This window comes from Zootoca vivipara, chromosome Z1 (assembly GCF_965207765.1).
Source record: "Zootoca vivipara chromosome Z1, rZooViv2.hap1.1, whole genome shotgun sequence".
NCBI classification, from domain to species: domain Eukaryota; kingdom Metazoa; phylum Chordata; class Lepidosauria; order Squamata; family Lacertidae; genus Zootoca; species Zootoca vivipara.
The window spans coordinates 35,859,029-35,871,248 of NC_142583.1; positions in this window are offsets into that span (position 1 = coordinate 35,859,029).

Consider the following 12,220-nt stretch of genomic DNA (forward strand, 5'->3'; position numbering starts at 1 on the left):
GGTGGGAAACTTGTGTCCATCCAGATATTCCCATCAGCCCCAGCCACAATAGCCGATGTTTAGAGACAGTGCTATTTTTCTAGATAAAGAGGTGCTGGAACTCACCATGAATGCCTCCCTTGTTCTCTTATAATGCCAATGGTTGCCCACCTGAGAGGTGCCAGACTTGAGTTCCAGCAAGTTCTGGCTGAGAAAAAGCCCTGGCTAGAGATGATGGGAATGGATGTCCACACGTCCTCCATTTTGGATATAAAGGATATGAGATCACAGAAGACTAGAACAACCAACAGCAACAGGTGTTTGCTGGAGGATATTTATCTGTAGACGATTAAAAAGAATTTACAGTACAATGCTTATTCAGAGTTAAATCCCACTGGACTCGGTGAAACTTTCTCCCAGGTAACTGTGCTTAGGCTTACAACCTTGGATACATTGTCTTAGAAAATTTAAGTATGAGTAATTTCAAAATGATTTAGTAAGTGAATGTTTATCACTGGATTCTTTTCCAGCTGCATCTACAGAAGCTGTTTGGATTTACGAGGAGATCCTAAAGCACAGTATCATGCACTATGTTGTTCAACTGCCAGCTGAATGTACAGCAGCTCAAAGTTATTGGAGAGGCAACCTAAAAATGGGCTAATCCTCTCTTGACTAGCCCAACTGAATTTACATCTGGCCAATAGCCAATAATAATGTACAGTACAGAAACCACACTCATTTCAATAACAGTCAAACTAAAACATTAACTAGCTCACTGTTGATCCAGCACAAAAGGAAGTGGATCCCTTTCAATTGAGTCCTTGTATTAGGGGCAAACAAAGGGTTCTTAGTATAGCTTTGAACAAGCCTAATGAATGAGCCTTGATGTTTAATATGCCCATGGTTGTCAAATATTACACGTCAGAGTTTAGCATTTGCATGAATCCTAGGATGAAGTTGTATGCATAGAAAGTCCATCTATATGAATATGGCATTCATGTAATTAGTAAATGAGTGGCTTTTTTTGTTTTAAGAATAAATATTAGCTCATCTATATCGGGGGCATGGCTTGAAGCTTCCTGTCCCGCTCCACATCCCCTGGTGCTAGTCTGTATCGATCAACCAAGAAAAATAAGAAAAATACAGAAAAATAACCTAAGACCAAAAACGATGCATCAATTAATCATAATGATCCCTTTTACCAGCGGAAGTAGTACTGTAGGATAATTGCCAGTTGATGGGTTTGTGTACTGCATGCATTTCAGGAGAGGTCAGAAACTTATGTCTGTTACATTACCTACACTGAATTCAAACAGTAGTAGTAAACTTTAATACGGTCAAAGACCAGCAAAACCATAATTGCCTAAACCCAAATGTAGGTGGTGCCCACACCCAAATGTGCAAACCTGCCCCTAGCCTCCAGGTTTGAGCATGAATTACCTTAAATCACCCCTTTTATAATCCAAGCTAAGTGCTAATTAGAGGAGGCTTCCAACATCTTCATGCTAAAGTGTGGTACAATGAATCATGGACGTGTGGTTTATACAAATATAGCTTGAAGAAAGGCAGGCTTCTTGTGCTAACATTTGTCAAAGTCCAGGAATAAAGAAAGAATGTAGCAGAAAGGTGTCGTAATGGCTCAGGCCATGCATGCTATCTGTCAAACTGCTGGGAATAGTAGAGTTAGGGAGCTCTGGAGTCGCCAAGAGCTCTTCCTTCTGGACAGAAGAGGGAGCACAAGAAATGGTGAAAACAAACGAGATCCCCAAATGGACAAACCTTGCAACCTGAAAAATGCATTTTTGAAAATTGTAGTGAAAATAGGAATTTGCAAGGCACATAATTTTAAGTTTCACAACCAGCTTTCACGGACTTAAGCATACTTGAATTAAGTCATCGCAGGCCTGGTCTCATCCATTTTAAAACTCAAATAATCCTAGATAGTTAAGCGTAAAGCGTTGAGAGGTTGCCATAGAATTGGTTGCTGACTTTATAGGCCCTCTTTTGTTAATCTATTCTTAGGGTAATTGTTCTGTATGATTTCCAAGTCAGAATAGGGACAGGAAAACAACTGCCCTTCTTTTGAAGATGAATTTGGATTCTCCTATTGCAATATGAATACTCTGACATGAACCCTCTATTTTCAGAGATACTGTAAACCTCAGAGCAGTTTAGTTGTGCTTAAGTTCCATCAGTTTCAGTAAGTTAGTCATGGGAAACATTCCCCAAGGATTTCAATCAATTTGGGTCTATTCCTGAACATAAGAATGGCCTCTCGGATCAGGCCAATAGGCCATCTATTCTGACATCCTGTCCCCATGGTGGCCAACCAGATACTTGTGTGAAACCTTGTGTGAGCACAAGAGCACTCTCCTCTCCTGCAGTTTCCAGCAACCGGTATTCAGAGATATTCAGTCTCTGACCATGTAGGCATAGCATAGCCATTATCACTAGTAGCCACTGACAGCCATATCTTGCATGAGCTTGTCTAATCCTCTTTTAAACCATCCAAATTGGTGGCCATCATTGCTTCCTGTGGGAGGGAGTTCCACAGACTATGAGCTATGTACCTTCTTTTACGCATCCTGAATCTTCCAACATTCAGCTTCACTGGAGGGCCACACATTCTAGTCTTATGACAGCAGGACAAAAACTTTGTTCTATCTACTTTCTACATGCCATGCATAACTTCACAAACTCCCACAGTGTCTTACTCACCTTTTCTTAAAACTAAAAAGTCCAAAATGCTACAACCTTTCCTTACAGGGTTGTTGCTCCATCCTTTGGTTGCCTAGCACACTCCGACTAGACCTCATGGTTTAATATAATGGAATGAGGAAGTCACAGAGCACTTAACTGCCATTTATCTTTTCCACACATACCGGTAGTGTTGTGCTCCTCAAAACGATATCAAACTTGTTTTCCAAATATGATTGCCCTAAACCATATTGCTGGCTGATGATAGTTTTCATCCTGTGCACAGCCACAACAACCTGTTGCTAGGAGGACTCAAGCCCACTAAATATAGGACTTGGAAGATGCATAGAACAAAAATTCAGCCTATGTGCAACTGCCAAGTTCTGGCCAAGCAGGGAACTACAAACCCAAAGAGCCAGACATGACAAGAAGCCGTTTGCAGAGGAATAATGCTAGAAGAGTCTCCTTGACTCCTACAAAAACTTCCTGGCCAGTCTTCCTCTTGTAATCTGGTGAACTGGGTTCGCATCTCCGCTCCTCCACATGCAGCTGCTGGGTGACCTTCGGCTAGTCACACTTCTCTGAAGTCTCTCAGCCCCACTCACCTCACAGAGTGTTTGTTGTGGGGGAGGAAGAGAAAGGAGATTGTTAGCCGCTTTGAGGCTCCTTAGGGCAGTGATAAAGCAGGATATCAAATCCAATAACAGGACTCCGTAGAGCATGAGATTCTTAACCTCAGGGTCATGGCTTCGAGCCCCACATTGGGTGAAAGATCCCTGCAATGCAGGGGGTTGGACTAGATGGTACTTGTGGTCCCTTCCAACTCCACAGCTCTATGATTCTTCTTGGTCTTCACCTCTGCCTTGATCTGCTCCACCCCATTCCATTGATGCCTGCTGCTTGCAACCCACCTGGTCTTGCTTCCAGGACCTTGCCTCTTGATTTAGCAAAGTTTAAGCCTAACACCAGGGATGTGGGTGGTGCTGTGGGTTAAACCACTGAGCCTAGGGCTTGCTGATCAGAAGGTCAGCGGTTCAAATAAACCCCACGATGGGGTGAGCTCCCGTTGCTCGATCCCAGCTCCTGCCAATCTAGTAGTTCGAAAGCATGTCAAAGTGCAAGTAGATAAATAGGTACAGCTCCGGCAGGAAGGTAAACAGTGTTTCCGTGTGCTGCTCTGGTTCGCCAGAAGCAACTTAATCATGCTGGCCACATGACCTGGAAGCTGTATGCCGGCTCCCTCAGCCAGTAAAGCGAGATGAGCGTCGCAACCCCAGAGTCGTCTGCGACTGGACCTAATGGTCAGGGGTCTCCCTTTACCTTTTAAGCCTAGCACCACTAGGGGGACCCCGATGGGAGAGGGAAACACTATCATGGTTCATTATTTTTGGATGCCTTTCAATATACATGAGACCTGTGAGATTTATGCACCATATCCCAGCTCTGCATCATTCTGCACTGCAAACTAGGGCTTCTGTACATCGTATCTTCCACTTCTTTTTGGTACAGTTACTGTATAGTAGGAGTACAACAATCCTGCAGTGTAAACCCACTCATACCATTGTCCCCAATCCTACCATAAATGGGGCACCCTTTTTTCTAAAAATAATAATATTACAGATCATGGGAAAGATCAGAAGCAAATTCTTCCACCTTGTGTTATTTGCTCTTTATTTAGTGATGGAAGTGAGATTGTTCCACCTCTGCAACACTGAGATTGAACAGTCACACTTTCTGGAAGGCTGCTTCTTCCTGCTCAGCTATAAAAAGGAAGGGAAGAGTGTGAAGGCAAGACTAGCAAGTTTTTCAGACACGGCAACGCTGAGACAGTGGAGCCAGGAGCCTGCAGCTGGAGCAACAGCTGCTGCCAGTCTCAGAAGCCTTAAGGGCAGCGTCTAGGGACAGGGTTTGGTTGGTGGCCCTTGGAGGAATAAACATTGCTTGCAAATCCGATGAACAAAGTGGAAGGATTTCTCTCCTAGTGGCACTGAGCTAATCCCAATTCGCAAACACGGGCGCTCCAGCCTTGCAGGTCCTCCCAGCAAGGATATCAGGTTACAAGCATGACCTCACTCGCAGTTTTATTGGCTGGGTAAAGCAGGGACAGATTAGGAAGTCAGTCAGTTGCATTTTATAAACTAATACAGCCGTGGCTAGGAAACCGCTTCTCCGCGATTGCCAAATCCAAATGTTAACAAATGTTAACAAATCCCCTCACCCATATTCACATATTTAACACACACGCGAGCTCACAAACATATGTGGATTCGCCTGGTCAAACCTTTTCTGAGTTGTTGCATCCAGCATTTAGCATAAAGGTGGAAACTCAATCCGCCCCACCCCCACCCCAAATAATAACGCTGGAGATCTCAGATAAGTGAAAACCTGCCCTTCTTGTATACATCTAAATCAGTCACTGCACACCATACAGCTATGATCACATTCAACACCTGCCCATTGTACTAATTCTCAAAGTCATGACCTTCCATACCAGTGTTTCCCAGACTTGGGTCTCCAGCTGTTGTTGTTTTTTTACTACTACAACTCCCATCATCCCTAGCTAGCAGGACCAGCAGTCAGGGATGATGGGAACTGTTGTCCAAAAGCAGCTGGAGACCCAAGTTTGGGAAAAACAGTGTCATACGCTGGATCGCAAGTGTTGGACTGCCATGACCTTCCGGCCAGGACTCTGCATTTTACAGTGGATGTGAGTGAAGTGTTTCATTCATTGACATTCCTGTCTATTGTACTCCAGCTTCCCCACTATAAAAAGCCCACAGTGGCAGGGTGGGGAGCCTATGGCCCTCCAGATATTGCTGGAATACAACTCCCATCATTCCTGAACTCTGGAGTCACTGACTGGGGCTGTTGCTGTTGCGGGTTGAAGTCCCAAACATCTGGAGGGCTGCAGGTCCCCTGCCCCAGTGCTGGAGTCTCAGGTGTCTCTTTGAGCATCTGGAGGCTTGACTGCGAGGGAAAGTGTCCCAACTTGACTTTTGTCACTATGATTAATGCATTCCTGGTGCATTACGTGCAGCATTTCCTACTGGAATAGCGCTTTGCCTGGCTGCTCACCCAGCTCTACATGTGATCCCGCACATGTTCCATCACCAAGTGATAATTATTGCATCTTTCTGGTAGCCCAGGAAGCAATGCAAGTCTTCTCAAGCTGCGGTGAGTCACTCTGAATCTGCCTGGTGTGGCTCTGGCGAAGCAAACCACCCTATTACTCACCCAACTGTTGAGTAAACAAATGGACTGGAGATCAGGTTGGCAGTGAAATGGGCTGGCACAATGGTGTTTACCAGAGCACCCACAAACAGCAATTAGCAAAGTGCCCCACTCCTGCCTCCTCACCAACCTACGCCTAACCTCCCAGCTTTGGTGAGCCCATCACTTTGGATGGAGGAAACAGTGGCAAATGGCCACAGATGGAAATTGCACCATGGCACCTCGTCAAAGGCACAATTGCAGCAGAAGTCCTAATTAGTGCCACGTCAGCTGCTCCAGAGAGGTGTTGAATATCAATTGTGAAGCTGCCTGCACCTACAAAACAAGGACATCCTTGTAGAAGTAACAAATAGAGTTTGACTTCAGGCACATTCTCCACATACCGTAGAAGCCAAGGGCATCGGAAAAGCCCCACTAGATAAAGCCACAGATTCATCTTCTAGGCTGGCACCCTGCTTCCTGCAATTTCCAACCAGGTGCATCCAGGAAACTCCCCAACAGAACATGAAGGCAACCCCCCCCCCCAAGCCAAGGAATTGACATTCAGTGACACCTGAACACAGTGTGGCCATCGTGGCCAAGCAGCCATTGACACATTTATCCTCCACGAATTTGTCTATCCCCTTTTCAAGCTGTGTACTGCACCCTGTGGCAGTGAATTCTATCAACTGATTACGCAATAAAGATAAAAGGGACTTATATCCATTACTATCACCACAAGGAACTCTCAGGCTTGCAGCAATATGTGTGTGCTGAGGTCCTTCGATTCATTTCATTCACAAAAAGGCAAACTCCCAAGATTCCAGGCAGTAGGGAGCAGGGCAATTAAACCACCTCATGCTTATAATATAGACATCAGAGAGCGAGATTGATTCAAAGTGGGGAGAACAGTATTGAGAAATTACAGCTCATAACTGATGGCCTTCCAAGTCCTTTCACTCCGGATTGATTGGGATAGCTGGGATAGCTCAAGGCTACGTGTGTTAACCACATTCTTAATGAGGGGAAGGGAAAGTCAAAGCTTGCTCATTTAAAAAACAAAGCCATGCATTAATGCTTTGGTCAATACCTACTAATTATAGAACTCCCGGCTGTGACTTCTGAAGAGAGAGAAATAATTCCCCATAATGTCAAAAAGACAAAGTCAGAAGGATAGTGTGAGTGTGTACAGAGCATGTTTGCTCTCTGCAGAGAAAGGGGGGAGAGACAAATAGGGGACTTGGCTATCTAGATAAACAGCCACAGGTGAGGATTCCAATCTGACAGCTGTTGTGTTCCACTTATTCCAGATTCTGCTGTATTGGTTGGAATGAGATCACATTTTTTTTAATTGGTACTGTTTGCAAAAGATTTGACAACCACATACTATGGGCAGCTGCTTGCAAGGATATGTGGATTGTTTGAGAAACTCCCAGAGCAGGTGAGATGTAAGATGCATGCATTGTGCCTAAGTGGACAGATTGGCACGAGCCTCACATGCTAATTAACATTTGAGCACCTGAAGATGGAAGGAAATAACCTTGGAAATAACCTTGCTTCAGGCAATATTATGCTGGGGTAGGGAAATCCATACTCTTCCTTACTTATATTTATATCACACACACACATTTACCCATGGTTCTAATGCAGCAAGCCCATTAGGCCACGCAAGCAGCAAAAGTGACCTTTAAACATTGAATACATGTACTCTCACACTGTTGATGCAACATATGGGTCACCACACTATAAGAGTAGATGCAAGGGAGGTGAAGGAATGTGGAAGACAATAAGCTGGCTAGTCCAGATCATCCTGCAAATTTCATGGCCAATCATATCAGGAAGCAAAAGCTACCTGCATTCAGGAGCTGTTGCAAAGATCTGTTCAAGAATGGGGAAGGTGTGATGTACGCCAACTTGAATGGCTTTAAAAGACGATTATACAAATTAATGGAAAATAAGGCAATCAATGAATGGCTTTGCTCCATTTCCATTGGGAGTCAGTGTGGTATAGTGGGTAGAGCAGTGTTTCTCAAACTTGGGTCTCCAGCTGTTTTTGGACTACAACTCTCAACATCCCTAGCTAGCAGAACTAGTGGTCAGGGATGATGGGAATTGCAGTTCAAAAACAGCTGGAGACCCAAGTTTGGGAAACACTGGGTGTGTTGGACTAGGATCTGGGAGATCAGGGTTCAAATCCATGAAGTGTATGACCTTGGGTCCGTCACTGTCTCACAGCCTAGTCTGTTGTGGGGACTGAATGAGGGAGCAGAGAATCATGTGCATCACCTTCAGCTCCTTAGAGAAAAAGGTGGAATACAAATGCAATCAATCAATCAATCAATCACTCACTCAATCGGCAGAAGCAATATGCCTCTGAATGTTGGTTGCTGGGAATCATAAGTGGAGAGTGCGCTGTTGCATCCCAGTCCTGACGATGGTCTTCCCATAGGCATCTGGTTGGCCACTGGAGAAGAGGATGCTGGGCTAGCTAAGCCTTTGGGCTGATCCAGCAGGATCTTCTCATGTCTTGTGTGTCTCCACATGTGAAGAACCTTAAGGCTGGATGATGAGAAACCCCTGATTTGTGATGTTCAGCTAAGAAGAGCCAGATTACACGGGATGGGATGAGGGAGATCCATCACCAGACCTTTCTCTTTTTTTATAATTAAAAGCAACCATGGAAGGATGAAGAAGAGTTTGGATTTGATATCCCACTTTATCACTACCCTAAGAAGTCTCAAAGTGGCCAACAATCTCCTTTCCCTTCCTCCCCCACAACAAACGCTCTGTGAGGTGAGTGAGGCTGAGAGACTTCAGAGAAATGTGACTAGCCCAAGGTCACCCAGCAGCTGCATGTGGAGGAGCGGGGACACGAACCTGGTTCACCAGATTACGAGTCTACCACTCCTAACCACTACACCACACTGGCTCTCTGGAGTGGTTGACATCCAACTGGACAGGGACTGCAGCCCTGGGGGAGACCTCCTATTTCTTTTACCACTTTAATTCCTTCCCTAATAATAGCTGCAGAGGGTGGAAAAGACAGGCAGCCACTTTTCTCTTTATGCTGTTACTTACATTATTTTATTTAAAAGATTTTTTAGCTTACAGAACCCATGATGTTGCATAATGGTCACCCCAGGCGTTCAGTACTCCAGCACAAAAATCCCTCTTCAATTTATGTTCTCCTCTCCTGGCACACTGTATGATTATATTATCTAATAACATTTTGTAACCTCTCCTCCTCATATGGAGGTTTCCTATTTTCTTGCTTCTTTTACCACATTTTTTTTCTGGCAGCCATTAACTTATTTTATTAGCGGTGTCTTTTATAATAAAGGTAAAGGTAAAGGGGCCCCTGACAATCCGGTCCAGTCGTGCCCGACTCTGGGGTTGCAGCGCTCATCTCGTTCTATAGGCCGAGGGAGCCAGCGTTTGTCCGCAGACAGCTTCCGGGTCATGTGGCCAGCATGACAAAGCTGCTTCTGGCAAACCAGAGCAGCGCACGGAAACGCCGTTTACCTTCCCGCCGGAGCGGTCCCTATTTATCTACTTGCACTTTGATGTGCTTTCGAACTGCTAGGTGGGCAGGAGCTGGGACCGAGCAACGGGAGCTCACCCCGTTGCAGGGATTCGAACTGCCGACCTTCTGATCAGCAAGCCCTAGGCTCAGTGGTTTAACCCACAGTGCCACCTGGGTCCTACCTCCCTGCAATACATGTCAGAGATGAGGCACCTCATGCTCAAGAGCCAATCAAATGCAGCCCTCCAGGTCTCTCCCCCACCAACACTGCTTTGCACCTTCCCTCACAGTTTTTGCTAGGATCAGAGGTGCCAACCTGAGCAGAAGTTATGACATATGCATGTTGTGTGTGTGATGCAGGGATGCTGGGAGAAGCCAGGGGTGGAGCCAAACACAGAAGTAGGATGGCTTCAGTAGTTGGTGATTCCTCATCTCTGGTGCTCAGATGAAGCTTCTCAACCCCGAGGGGACTAGTTAAAAAAAAAAGGAGTTGAAAAGGCAAATTGAGAGGGTAAAAATAATTCAGGGGCCAGCAAACTTTTTCAGCAGGGGGCCGGTCCACTGTCCCTCAGACCTTGTGGGGGGCCGGACTATGTTTTGGGGGAAAATATGAACGAATTCCTATGCCCCACAAATAACCCAGAGATGCATTTTAAATAAAAGGACACATTCTACTCATGTAAAAACATGCTGATTCCCGGACCATCCGGGGGCCGGATTGAGAAGGCGATTGGGCCGCATCCGGCCCCCGGGCCTTAGTTTGGGGACCCTGGGGTAAATTATTTCCAGAATGCTTGGGAATTATTCAAAACTACCATAGCGCAGCTCATCTAGAATTAATGCCACAGATTAGGACCCCCCACCCCAGGGTCAAGAGGATGCCAGCAAGGTTAAGGAGAAGAGTCAAAGAAGTTATGAGGGGCAAAAAGGCTTTCTTTAGAAAATAATGGGAGCCTTGTCCAAATGTGGGGAACAAAAAAGGGATACAAACTCAGGCAAAATATACGGTATGTAACCAAATAATTATATATATCTATATATCTATATCTATATCTATATCTATCTATCTATATATCTATATATATCTATATCTATATCTATATCTATATATATAATATCACACTTTAAAATAGGTCCCACAATAATATATTTATAAGTATTACAAGTAGGAAAACAGGAAGGCAATTAGATCTTTGAACAACAAAGAAGTCAAAGGTGTGCAAGTGAAGGAAAAGGAGATTGCACAGAAGCTGAATGAAGTCTTTATCTCTGTATTCACAGTGGGAAATATAGGGCAGATCTTTGTGGCTAAACTAAGCTTTTCAGAAAGGCGGTCTGAAGAACTGAGGCAGAAAGTGGTGACAAAACACTAAGTTCTAGCTCTTAATGGCAAATTTAAAAAATGAACAGTCACTGGAGCTAGATGGCATTTTGAGATGTAATGCTCTGAACTCCCTCCACAGTAGATCCAAGCGTAAATATGTGTAGATCAGGCATCCCCAACCTGTGGCCCTCCAGATGTTTTGGCCTACAACTCCCATGATCCCTAGCTAACAGGACCAGTGGTCAGGGATGCTGGGAACTGTAGTCTAAAACATCTGGAGGGACGAAGGTTGGAGATGCCTGGTGTAGATAAACTGTATTTCTTAAAGACACTAGTCTCCTCTGTGCCTTGATTTCGCAACTGGAAGAGTGTCTAGAATCTTGTGCATCTGCTCAGCGGAGATTGGGGCATTGCGCAACAATATGTTTTGTGGGATGTATTGATAGCTGATACAACTTTTTTTTGCATCAAAGATGCAGTGATGGGAAAAGTTGCATCAGTGGAAACTCTAGCCAGGCAGGAAATATTTTCATGCCTATAACTGCCCTTGAAATATCTTATTAGTAACATTTATCCATTTTCTGCACAATAAGTTCAGTTTCTCTATTTGGGGTCAGTAACCGTTGTTCAGCATGATGGCAGAAAAGCAATGAAGTGGCAGCTTTAAGCTTTAGACACTGTTCCATAAGGTAGTCTGGTATTTTCCCCAACTTCTCTTCCCTCATAAGTTTAGAAGGCTAAGGTCGGTATCATACATTCAGAACTGGAGGATGGTGTGTTCCAGGTTAACAACTCAAGTGTACCAGCTTTGATAACATCAGGTGGCTTGGCTTTGGGGCAGAAAAATGAGAATGCGGATACAGTATATAAAAAGTCAGCCACACTGGCGTGACCACATTTTGAAATGAATAAAGTAATAAACATTACTATCTAGAGATATGGTCTGGGTGACAGTTATTGTATGTTCAGAATTTAAAATTACCGAACTGCACTATTGTGATGTTTTGTTTTTTGGTTGGGGGGAAGAAAGAAGCCATAAGAGCAAAACAAAAAACCAAAACAAAAACCCTTTGCAATCTGAACAAAGAAAATATAAGTTACAGCAGTGCTTGTTAGGGAAGGATGGAAAAAAGAGACAATAAAGGGGATGGGAGTGGGAGGAAATTGTCGTGGACATAGTTAAAGGGAGGGTCAGAATTAGAGAAAAACCAAAATATCAGATGGGTAAGGGAAACACAAAGCGCACGTGCAAACATTTTTAAAATACTACAAATATCTTAAAATACTTTAAAGTTTTTTTTTAACCACAACTTTATATAGAATCATTAACAACCTTTGCATTGGGAAAATTCTGTAATCAAACACGCAAAAAAAGAAACCTAAACCTAAACCCAGCAAAAACATTCCTCTTCTCTCAGGCCTTGGTTAATTAATCAATCAATCCATGGCCTTTTAAACTGGGGGAGGGTCTATTGTTTTTGTTTGTT